The sequence below is a fragment of the Pristis pectinata genome, chromosome 24, assembly GCF_009764475.1.
Source record: "Pristis pectinata isolate sPriPec2 chromosome 24, sPriPec2.1.pri, whole genome shotgun sequence".
Classification (NCBI taxonomy): Eukaryota; Metazoa; Chordata; class Chondrichthyes; order Rhinopristiformes; family Pristidae; genus Pristis; species Pristis pectinata.
Genome location: NC_067428.1, coordinates 25,162,558 through 25,175,847, shown reverse-complemented (window position 1 = coordinate 25,175,847; position 13,290 = coordinate 25,162,558).

Genomic DNA, 13,290 nt, shown 5'->3' with positions numbered 1-13,290 from the left:
AGATTAATCCAAACAAGACAGGTCGGAGCATGGGTTGGAAAAGATTTCTTATCAGCAAATCAACAGGTTTTGTGCATCATCATTATAGAATTGCCACTGAGTGTCTCTTTGATGTAGATTATTTGTTAAAGTATCATCCTTGAGCTTGTGCCAAAACTGGCTTTACCAGGAGAAAAGCAACTTCTGTTGCATATATGGTTTTGGAAGAAATTAACTCCGTAGGATCTGAAATTCCTTCCTCAGTGTCTGCCAAGGAATGATAGAAGTCAGTGACTGGAATCCTTTTCACTTTGCATTCAGAAGCTGTTAAGTGTTGTAAGTGTTACAATCTTTTTCCTTTAGTTGACAAGTTTAAATGAAGGTCAAGGTTTAAAATGTAAATTACCCACAAGCTGGAACAAGCAAAGGGAATGTAGAATAAATTACGAATTTGTGGACATACTGTATAAAGCTTGGGTTTTTAAACACCCATATTTAAAAGGGAAAAATACAAGAACTTCTCTAGCCTCAGGATACCCCAAAGCAGGTTGAAGTGTTATTTTTGTCATAATTAGAAAATACATAGTATCTTAGACAGAATGTGTCAGATATCCATTTGTTAGTGCTCAATGTGCTATATGCTGGTGTCAGCAATTTTATCTCATGCACCCTCTAAGTCCATCACAGAGACTTAGAGAGGATCAAATACCGACCAGACTTCTAGGGAGAACCATCCGAATTTGTGTATTTTTACATCCGCTTTAGAGAGCAATAAGACCTGAGTTTAACCTCTCCTCAGAAGGTCAACATCAATAACAGTGAAGTGCGCTCTTTACATTCTGTAGAAATGGGCTTGCACCCACAACAAAGTTTTATCACTGGACTCGGTGATTATTGGTGTCTGTGACCATTGAGAATACACAACCAGGACCTCCCTCTTTCACAATCTAACATCAGATGTCATCACACATTGGTCCAATGATGGGTACCTAGTCTCTCACCTGGACACTCGGTTGTACACCGGGGCCTTCTCTTCCTTCATAGTGTCTTTGTTTCAAAATAATTGTGAAAAGAAGTTGAGGAAAAGCATTTCTGTGCAACTGTTTACTAGGATTTGGGATACACTGCCCGATTGGTTGATAGCAATAATTTCAAATAGAATTGAATGTATTAAATGTGATAGAGAAAAAAGTCGCAGGGATATGGATAAAGAGTTGGAGGTGGGACTAACAAGATCGCATTTGAAAAATGAAAAACACGATGATGCTGGAGGAACTCAGCAGGCCAGGCAGCATCCATGGAGAAAAGCAGGCGGTCAACGTTTCAGGTCAGGACCCTTCTTTCACCAAAGGTAGAAAATTTCACTTAAAAATCAAACACAATAAAAGGTACTTTTTTACAGTTGTTCTGTAAATTCCCACCACAGCTTCAGTTGGTGTTTTGTGGGATCCTTGAGAACTGGTTAAGGTCTGCTGTTGACCAGAGTATCTTAAGTTGTTTAAATCCTTCATAAGAAAAGTGGATAGACAAGTATCAATCGAACATATTAAACATTCATAATGCTACAATCAGCCAATGAGAATTCCTGGGCTAATTGACATTGGTTAAAACTCTCAGTAGGTGTCATTAAGAGTATTAGTTAGTGATGGTTTGCAGGAGTTAACCAATACTACAAATCCTGGCTACACAAAGCCAATTGTGCAGCTAACATATCACATTTCAAATCAGTTCCTTAAGCTCTTTATTCGGAGGAAATAGGAAATAGTTTCCATCCATTACCAACATAGTGAGTTACTTATCTGTACAGGCAGACAATTTTTTGTGGTGACTGGTGTAAATGGTTTTAGATGTTGCAAATGGGCTTAAATAGGTTTTTCTGGTTTTAGAAGTAATTTCAACAATCAATTGAACCACAAGTAGTGCACTTATGATCTGTAATCTACAAGAGACATTGGGTGGCCCAGAGGGGTACAAACTATAATCCTCTCTTTGAATCTCAATCTTGACTGATAATTCTTCCCACTCATTCTCGATGGCAGAGGGTGGCAGAGTGGAGGTAGGGCGGGAGAAGAGTTTTGCTTGTCTTGTGAGGGGAATCACTGAGCAAAAAGGAAACAGGCGAGAAATTACAGGAGGTGGGTTATGTGCCGGGACAAGACCAGCAGTCGTTGCCTGTTCCTGAAGGTCTTTGAGAAGACAGCAGTGCATCAGTGCTTTGAACTGCTGCAGTCCTCATGGTGTAAGAACTCCTGCAGTGCAGGGACAGAGTTTCAGGATTTTGACCCAGCAATTTCAAGTGGTGAAGGACTGATGATATATTTCCAAGCCAGGATGTTGTGTTACTTTGGCATTTGAAGGTTGCCTTGAGCTTGCCCTTGTTCTGTGGGTTTGGGAGGTGCTGCTGGAGAAGTTTTGGTGAGTTACATCTTGTAGAAGTTACCCTCCACAACCTGATAGTGGAGAGATTGAACAGTCAGATGGTGGATAGGGTGCTAGCCAAGTAGGTTGACATGTCCTTGTAGTACAGTGAGAAGGTGCAATGTGGTAGAGACTTACTTACAGCACACCACACTTATTACTTGCATAAAAGCTAAATGATATTCTATAAGTCAGTTGATCACACCTTCCTCTCCCACTCTCCTAAGTCAGGAAGCTACACACATTTCCTTCCTGGCGCCCCTCAACTACTGTTATTCTTCACACCATTAGCTTTATCTGGGAATCCCAGTCACCAACAGGAGTAAAATCTGGCAGTCGACCATGACAAGGTTGGTCATTCAAAGTAATGATGTAACCCATAGTGCGTGTTCCAGGTGCTTAAAAAAGTTCCTTGAAATTGCAGTTATGCCAGCAAGAAACCTGTACACCAGGGGTAAGTATAGTGACAAACTTGTGCACACCACTACTGAACCCTAGTATTGTATAGAGTCTGAACCTACATGCCTGTGATGCTGCTGCAAGCAAGTTTTTCATTGTACCTGTACCTCACCGTACTTATGCACATGACAATAAATTCAACTTCAAATTTGAAGCCTGAGCCTGCAGTACTTTGCCTCAGAGTAACACCAGATCCTGCCAGTGACATACCCCAGTAAGACAGATCTGTATCCACCACTGCTGTACAGTTACAGTGACAGACCTATCCCCACTAGTATGGTATTACTGGGTCTACAGCTGGTTAGGGACTTGAATCTGAATGATCATATTGGGCCTGACATGGTGCTGGGCTCTTGTGTCCATGATCTGCAGAGGCCAAATTTGGGAAGTTCCAGGAACCAGTTGGTAATGGGAGAAGCAGAGGCCAAGTCACTAACTATATTTAAGAAGGAGTCAAGGGACTTGGGGAGAGAGTGGGAATATAATATTAAGACAAGTGATCAGCCCTGATCGTATTGAATGGTGGAGCAAGTCAAAGTCAAGTTTATTGTCATATGCACAAGTACATCTATGCACAGGTGAATGGAAAGCTCGCAGGACTGAGTAGTCTACTCATGCTACTTATCTTCTATGTTTCTATCCAAAGGCAGTTCCGTATTTTCCCTGGGGGTTTCTAATTGGCCGAAGCCATTCAGCCCAAAGTGCGAATCATCTGCTGAGAATAGTGCTGCCTATCATCTAGTGTTTCATAAAAGTTTAAAATAATTTCTGTATTTTTCAATTCCATGTTTCTAGAAATGAATCCCTTTAATAGCTTTTTTTTATCCTACATTGATTGTTTTTCAGTTGTTTCATGTATCTAGATAAATCTTCTGCTTTACCCATTTTGATACATGCCAAGAAATTCATTCTCATCGACAGGAGCAGCAGGTGGTATCAAGAGTATATCAAGCTGTCACTATCATTGACGAAGAGGTGTATTATGCAGATAACTGGGGTAGGGGAGACAAAATTGGTGCAAAATAGTGAAAAGGCCAAAGAACAAATAATTTTTGTCCAATACATTGTCTTCTTTTTAGAAAGCTCAATTTCACTGGCAAACCATCCCCAGGTATGTAAAGTGCAAACTTGCCATTTAGCTGTTTGAAGTTTCGTAGGAAAGCACAAGCAGTGCTTATAGGTTCCAGGAAGGTTAAGTGCAAACCAAACCACATTTTTAATCGCATCTGAATCATTTAACTTTAAAACACTAAAGAAGGGTGAACTTTCAGTATCAAGATCAGAATCAAGTTTATCATCACTGACTTGTATGTCGTGAAATTTGTTGTTTTGCGGCATTCTTGCAGAACAATCCAAAATAAATCCTATTGTCCTGTTTTCTTCCCATAGCTTCATGTCCTCTGCATCAAATATACCCTCTCTTTCCCATAAAAGGTGCAATCATTGTACCTCAACTATTGCATGTGGCATAGTATCCCATGCTCCAAATATTCTCCATAAAGAAAACCTTGCTCATCCAGTTCCTCATGCTTATGGTGACAATGTTAAATCAATGGCCTCTCATCTCAACCAGAAGTAATCAGAAACCTGTATAACTTTGAATTCCACTACTAAACTTCCTCTAACTTGTTCTACTCATTAGAAATAGTCTCAACATCTAGAACTTTGTCCCCAGTAGTTTGCTCAACACACTACAAAGTTGTACTGTATCTGTGCATTATAAGCCAGCCATAACTCAATCCCTTTAACTTCCTCTGCTCCAGGGAAAATAGACCTGGCCTCTCCAGTCGCTCCTCATAACCAAAATGTTCCAGCCCAGGCAACACTTTGCAACTCCTCTGCACCCTCTCCAGCACCATCACATCTTTTGTATAGTGTGGCAACCAGAAATACATACGGTACTGCAGCAGAGGTCTGATCAACATTTTATAAAGTTGGACTATAAGCTCCATGGTCTTGTATTCAATGCCCTATCTAATGAAGGCCAGTATCCAATATGCCTTCTTAAATGTGTTGTCAACCTGTGCTGCACCTTCAAGGGTCTTGAGTCTTGCATACCAACGTCTCTCTGTTCCTCCATACTCCCTAAGACCTTATCATGGAGTATATCCTAGCCTTACTAGTACTCCCAAAATACATCTCCTCACACTTATCAAGATTAAATTCCATCTGTCATTTCTCAGTCCATTTCATCAACACACCGATATCACCCTGTAGCCTAAGACCACCATCCACACTGTTAACAACTTTGTGTCATCTGTGAACTTACTGATCATGCCACCTACATCCACGTACAAATCTTTCATGTATGTTATAAATATCAAAGGTCCCAGCATCAATCCCTGTGGAACACCACTGGTCGCGGTCATCCAATATCAGAAACAACCCTCTACCATCTCCTATTGCCAAGCCAATTTTGGATCGAGTTTGTCAACTTGCCCGGGATTCCATGGGCCCTAATCTTTTGAACCAGTCTCCTATGTGGGACCATGTCAAGGGCTTTCAAGGGTCCATGTAAACCACATCTACTGCACTGCCCTCATCAATACAGTTTGTTACCTCCTCAACAAACCAAATCAGACAGATAAGACAAGATCTGCCCTCGAAGAAACCATGCTGGCTATCTCTGATTAGTCCCTGCCTTTCCAAGTAATCAGTAATCCTGTCCCTCAGAACTTTTTTTCCAATAACTTCCGTACGACTGATGTTAGGCTCACAGGCCTGTAATTGGCAGGCTTTTCCCTGCTTCCCTTCTTGAAAAGAGGGACCATATTTGCTGTCCTTTAGTCACCTGTTACCTCACCTGTGGCCAACAAAGATGGAAAAATCTCAGGAAGAGCCCTAGCAACCTCTTCCCTTGCCTCCCATAGCAGCCTGGGATAAATCTTGTCTGGCCCCAGAGATTTATCCAACTTTAAGCCCACAAAGGCATCGAGTACCTTCTCTCTATTGATGGACACATGCACTCGAATTTCACCTTCCCCTTCGCTGAGTCCTCCAACAACTAAGTTCATTTCCTTTGTGAATTACAATGAAAGGTATGCGGGCTGTCCCCAGCACATTCTCAGTAGCGCAAAAAGACACATTTCACTGTGTGTTTCAATGTACATGTGACTAATAAGTAAATATCTAATATCTATCTATAACTCCTGGCCCCATGCACGGATTGATCTGTTGTCCCTAATGGGCCCTACTCTTTCCCTGGTTATTCTTTTGTCCTTAATAGACTTATAAAATGCCTTCAGATTTATCTTAATCCTGTTTGTCACTGATATTTTTGTGAGTATTACTTAGTGTGACTAAGTTACAATTAAAAGTGAAAGCTGATACATTTGTTCAGAGTAATTTTATAGTAAGTGAAAATAGATTACAGAGGAGATTCACCAGGATGTTGCCTGGATTGAAAGACTTTAGTTCTGGGGAGAGATTAGATAGGCTGGGCTTTTATACCCAGAGTGAAGGAGGCTGAGAGGTGACCTGATAGAAATATATAAGATTATGACAGGCACAGATAAGGTAGGCGGTCAAAATCTTTTTCTCATGGTAGGAGTATCAAAACAAAAGAATGTAAGTTTAAAGTGAGAGGTAGGAAATTTAAAGGAGATCAAAGAAGTAAGTTTGTTACACCGAGAGGAGTTGATATCTGGAACGTGCTTCCAGAGAAGGTTGTGGAATCGGATAAATTACTCTGTCTAAGAGGCATTTAGGCAGACACTTAAATAGGCAAGGCGTGGATGATTACAGTCCTAATGCGGGCAAATTAGATTAGTGTAGATGGGCAGAAAGGTCAGCTTGGCCCCATGGGGCCAAGGCCTACTTCTGGGCGATACTACTCATGACCTTCCATTGTCAAACAATGACAACAATAAAAAACACTATGAATTAAATTATTCAAACTCTACTTATTATCTTCAAGTAAAAATGTTAAACAAGTGAATGAGCCAGTCTGGACAGCTTCACCCCCATCTTCTTTCAAGCTCAGTGATTAGAAAGTGTCCTTTTTCAAAGTACAATACACAAATGACATATATTTAAATAGGTTTATCTCATCCTTTTTATTTAAGTCACCATTTTCAATCTTGTGGCTTGTTGCTTCTGTGCAGCCTCCGTGCACTGGGTGGGTGGGCGAGCAAACATTCTCTCTTTCCCCAGCTAATTCTGCCAATGGTGGTGCATTTTTAATTGTGGGTTGGGAAAGGTTTGTCAGTTTCCATCCTTATCCTCTTCTCTTCCCTCCCACTAAGTTAAAACATCCACAATTGTGTGGTCACAGAGTCCTGTAGCTTTCAGGATTGACAAAACCAGACACAAATCTTCGTGAAAATGTTACTGTGTAGGTCCGGTTAGCCCTTACATTGAGTTTCACTTATTTTGGGTTCTGACCAATGAATCCTACAGGAAATGTTCATGAATCATGTGCCTTGTAAAAAAAAGAAAGTAGAGCACTGTGTTAGATTATCCATTGTCCTGCACATTTTAATAGATTTTTGTGGTTAAGATCTCAGTTTCATTTTGATTCATTTGAGATGGAGGAATTTAAAATAGAGGGATATGTGGGAGGAAGGGGTTAGATAGTATTAGGTGAGGTCTAAAGGTCGGCATAACATTGTGGGCCGGACAGCCTGTATTGTGCTGTACTGTTCTATGTTCTGTGTTTCAAACAAACACTTGAATTACCAAGGCATTGGAGGCTACAGATCAGATGCTGATACATAGGATTAGTGGGGATGGTTGGCATGGACATGGTGGACAGAAGGGCCTGTTTCTGTGCTGTATGACTCTATAACTCTAAATCCAAACAAAAGGAAGCAGAGGACTATCACTGATAATTCTACAACAGGGTATACAATGTGATTCATTAATTGTGGAATAAAACGATTACATACGGTATTTTGTTCCTAATCCATAGTTGGCACCAAGATCCAAGCAAAGATACAGCTCTAGAGACTGCAGGGAAATTACTAATAGGGCTGAAGATTTATTTATATGTGTTAGATTAATTGCAATTATCCTAACTGTCATTACTTTCAAGGGAATGTGCTGACACATACAGTTGGTATTAATGAGCAATGAAAAAGATCAGCCACACATTTTGCAAGCATTAAAATCAAACCAAAACAAGGGAAATTTTAGGACAAGTCATATTGAGTCATACGAGAGCTCCAGAGCATGAGGTCAGTTCCCAGGCAACTGCAGAACCCAACTTTCTGAGGATACAGGTACATAATGGTTGGATTGAGGTCGTTACTTTGTCACAGTGACAAATTCTGTCTCTGTTAGAGCTTATTTTACCTCTTTCAGGAAGGGAACAAATCCCACAAGAAAGAGAAAAGTGTGACTAACTAGAAATGAAAGTCAACTGCATTTTACTTATGATGAATACATTGTACAACAACAACTGGAAGAATGGAATAAGGTTGGCAGAGTGAACTCTTATCTCATTTGTTTGACTTTTAGTTCACAGAACCAGCGAATATTTATACAGCAGGAATTATTGCACTAGTTCTACTATAGTAGTACTTCTGTTCTGCTCATTGTGTATGGTGCTGTTTTCTTTGTTTCTGGTATATCGAGCACAGAAGTTTAAAGAAGAGAAATAGGTCCATAAAGTCCTCAAATCTGTCTGCTCCTTGCTATAGCAATATGTAAATAATCTCCGTGTCCTTCTGTACCTCTGCTCTGATGAATCTTTCTATTGCCTCAAACATAGAATCAGTAAGGACAATATGCATTTATGTAGGAGCCATAATGGAGTTATGACCCTGAACATCAATACAACATGAGGCAAAAATGGAACTAAGCCAGTTATTATAGTAATGATTCTTTCTGATCAATAATCAACTTGGCCAAAGGGTGTTTATTTAGTGACTAAAATGAAAGTAGGAATGATTTTGAAAATGGGACCTATGGAAAAATATGTTGTTGCTATGGTGCAAAGTGAGGCCCACACCTTGTTGGCTGATGCCAGAGTGCTGAGAGTTCGTAAGATTAGCCCTCTGCATTCAGACCAGGTAAATGTGGGCAGTGGGGACCACAAGTAGCATGTCTGAGTAGTGGGCCAGGTCCAGCAAGATCCAATCCATTATGACATCATTTATAATGCTGGAAGTTAGGCCTCTGACCATATGGCGTGGTGAAGCTCCTTTACCTCACAGTTGCTAATCTTGGGTACAAGCATCGCTAAATCCTCTCTCCTTCTACAGCCTTCCACTTATAAGATTTTATGTAAGTTCTCAGTTTTCAGAACTATTTTGAAATGCTTTTGTGGATGTTTTTTAGTTCCTCTATCATTCCTATTCATTTGTATCTGGATTACCAATTCTCACCTTAATCCGACCTTTTAATTGTGTGTGTGAGAACATGGGAGATTTACAGATTTACAGGGATTGTTTATAGCTGGCAAAATAAGTCTGATGAGATAATTCACCCATAATGATCATATGAAGTAATTATGGTCACTCTATTTAATGATAATTTATGACATACCAGAACAGATACATTTTTTTTAAACTTCCTTCTGTTTTCCTGAAGATGTTAGCATCCAGATATAGCATGATAGCATTCCAACATCTGAAAATGATCTGGTTAAGTCATAAAGCCAAAAAGCTATTCTTTACGTGTGTTTTTCAGATTGTAAAAACAAGAAAAGATTGTTAAATGCTAATTACTATCAGATATTCCTCAGTGAAAACAGGCAGCATGTTTGTGTCTTAGAAGTAAGACCTTAAATGATGAAAAATTCCAAATTGGTTTTCATGGAATGTCTGCTGGAGCCACATAGACAGAAAAGGATGTGACGCAACTGTCAGTTATTAGCCAGTTTTTTTTCCCGCTATGTATCAGTATCTGTAAAGTGGGATAAAAGGTCTAACTACAAAAGCAAAATAAATTCTTACAAGCATCATTTTCAAAGGTTAGAGGGCTGGAGGTCCCAAAGTATATATTCTGTTAGTATGAAAATCCATTAAACTTGGGACAACAGAATACCACTTGTACTCCTGCCTTTCTATGACCATAAATATCTGAAACAAAGACTAATGCATTTTTGCTGAAGATTGTAATGTAACAAATGTAAGGTTTACTCTTGCCTAAAGGGATCTTTTGCTTAAATGTAGTATTAGCACTGATCTGAAGCAAAAATGGGTTAGTATTGATTCAAATTCTGTGGTGGATCTGGTTTAAAACCTACTCAAAGTTTATCCAAACCACCAACTGTAAAAGGAAGAGTGGTGATTTCCAATTCCTCAACCACAGTCGCTGTCACTCACTTCAATTCCTGTGCAGATTGCAATATTTTTCTCAGTTGTGTGTGACTTCATTGCTCAGCAATGCATTTCCCTTGCTTTAACCTAATGCCCAATCTGTGTTTTATTGACCTGTAAATTGGAGAGAAGAAATAATAATGATATTTCACCTCATCTGCAATCTCTAGGAGAGAATAGAAAGTATGTGTTACAAAGCCATTAAGTCTATGGGAATACATTCACTTCCATGTGTCTGACCATGCTGTCTTGAACATAAATCCATTCATCCATTGTCATTGGTTCAGAACCTGGAATTCCCTACCTGACAGTACCTCAAGTATCCCTTCACATCACAGACTGCAGAAGTTCACAACGGTGGCAAACCAGTTGCTCCTCAATGGGTAAGAAGCTATGGGCAAAAAACAGTAGTGTGGAATGAATAGTGTTTTGAATTTGGCGCAGAGAATTGCCTGTGGAGACATGCAAAATGTTGCACTTTAAATCTGGGATGTGCTTTGAATTCACATTTTGCATCAATGTTATAAAATCAATATCATCCATTGTTTTGAAGGCTTTTCTTCAAATCAGAATCAGAGTCAGGTTTGTCATCACTGATATATGTCATGAAATTTGTTTTTTTGTGGCAGCAGTACAGTGCAAGACATCAAAATTACTATAAGTTACAAAAATAAATAAATAGTGCAAAAGAGGAATAATGAGGTAGTGTTCATGGAAATCTGATGGGAGAGGGGAAGAAGATCAAATTACAAGTGGGAGGATATAGTTCATGGAATTCCTGGCAGAAGAGAAAATCATTTTGCTGACGTTACAGAATCCAGCCTTTTTTGTAAGTTTTTATTTTCCAAGAAGCAAAGTGCACAGATAAGATCGGTTTATCTCTGCCCTTATCTGTCCCTAACATTGTTTTGCCTGCTGGGTCCCTGTTGAATGTGAAATGTGCATCTTCTATCTGTAGCTTTGACCTAAAGTGGCAGACTTTAGAAAGGAAAAACAAAATGCACAGGGAACTGCAAAAAACAAATCAGACTTGAACAAGGACTAGACCAGGATCAGATGTGAAGCATTTAGACTGTGTGTAGACAACTACGTGTCAGGTGGTAAATACGTTTGGTGAGCTGCAGACAAAAATTGTAACCTGTGACAATGATATAATGGCAATTATATACAGAGACCTAGTTCAATTAAGGAGACAACTGGAAATAATATTTCCTACTAAAGAAAGAATAGATATTGATAAAAAGACGGGAACACTTTTGACCAGAAGAACTATTATAGCACAGAGGGGCTTGAAAGGTGAAAGCACATACCTACATGTTCAGATTTAAGGAATAATAGAAGAGCTATTTTGCTACAGTGTGTAAAAAAAAGTAGACCTTTGAGTAGTGGGAATGAAATTTAGAAGCAAATTTACTGGCAAACTACAGAAAGATGCAAGGCTAGAGTGTGATGGTAATAGGAGACTTAACCTTTCCTAATACAGACTGATAAAGAGATGAACTCTTGAACACTTGATCTCCCAATCTACCTCGCTGTGGCCCTTGCACTTTATTTGTCTACCTGCACTGCACTTTCTCTGTACCTGTAACACTATATTCTGTATTCTGTTTTTTATTTTACTACCTCGATGTAATTATATATGGCATGATCTGTCTGGATGGCTTTTCACTGTATCTCAGTACATGTGACAATAATAAACCAATTCCATTAATACCACAAAGTGTTAAGAATAAAAGTTAAAGTGTAAGTTTTTCACACTGTGTGGTGGGTAGATGGAATGAGCTACCAGAGGAAGTGGTAAAGGCAGATACAATTACAATGTTTAAAAGGCATTTGGACAGGTATTCGAATAGGAAAAGTGTAGAGGGATATGGACTGAATGGAGGCAAATGAGACTAGCATAGATAGGCATCACAGTTGGCATGGACAAAGTGGGCCAAAAGGGCCCATTTCTGTACTGTATGATTCTACTGCATGGGCTGGCACGGTAGTGTAGCGGTTAGTGTAACACTATTACAGCGCCAGTGACCAGGGTTCAATTCCGGCCACTATCTGTAAGGAGTTTGTACGTTCTCCCTGTGTCTACATGGGTTTCCTCCGGGTGCTCCGGTTTCCTCCCACATTCCAAAGACGTATGGGTTAGGAAGTTGTGGGCATGCTATGTTGGCGCCAGAAGCGTGGCGACACTTGTGGGCTGCCCTCCAGAACACTCTATGCAAAAGATGCATTTCACTGTGTGTTTCGATGTACATATGACTAATAAAGATATCTTATCTATGGATTGAAGAAAAAGATTGCTAAAGCATGTATATCAGAACTTTCCTGATTGGTTTGATAATTCCAAAAAAGGTGAGGAAGCATGCTGAATCAGGTTCTTGGTAATGAAGTGAGACAAGTTTCCATGGGAAAGCTTCTGGAAATCAGTGATCATAACATTACCAGGTTTAGAAAATGTTACGGAAAAGGGCAAGGTACAAGCAAGCATATAAAATATTTAACAGCAGGAGGGACAACCTTAGTGAGTTGCAAAGGAATTTTGCCAATATTGACTGGGATCAAAATTTGGCAGTGCTTTGTACACTATCTCCAACATTCAATACCGTTGGTCATTGGAATTGATTTTTGAGGCAGAATATAAAATATTGTTGCTATTAAATATCATATCTAACATTATCAACCAGGGATTCATTTGTAGACAAAACAATATTTTACAATTGCTCTCAAGGGAAAAGTCATCAGGAGCAGTAGGGTGTGCTTTGATATATAGTGTATGCTGTATTATTTGGTATATATAAAGGAACCCAGAAGTGTGGATGTCCCTCTCCTCATTACTCCTTCTTATGATGGTATATTTTTCTCCCTAATCAAGGCAGAAGCACTCTAACTTCTAGCAGCACCCTGTTCTTGTACCTTTTGCTCTTAGTAGCCCACTACCACACTTCGCCTCGCCCATCAATGTGGGCTACTAAGTTTGAATTTCGGGAACATAGGGCTAGTAAGAACAGAATAAACTAATGCAGTTGTAAGTGGGGGAATACATCACATGCAATCCATTTATATTCCCACCTTCCTTTATCCCATGTTCAAAGCAATCATTTCTATGTTATTTGTAAATCTGGATTTTTGATTGGTTGATTATATGTTCCAAGTCATTGAACGGCCAATGGTTTCT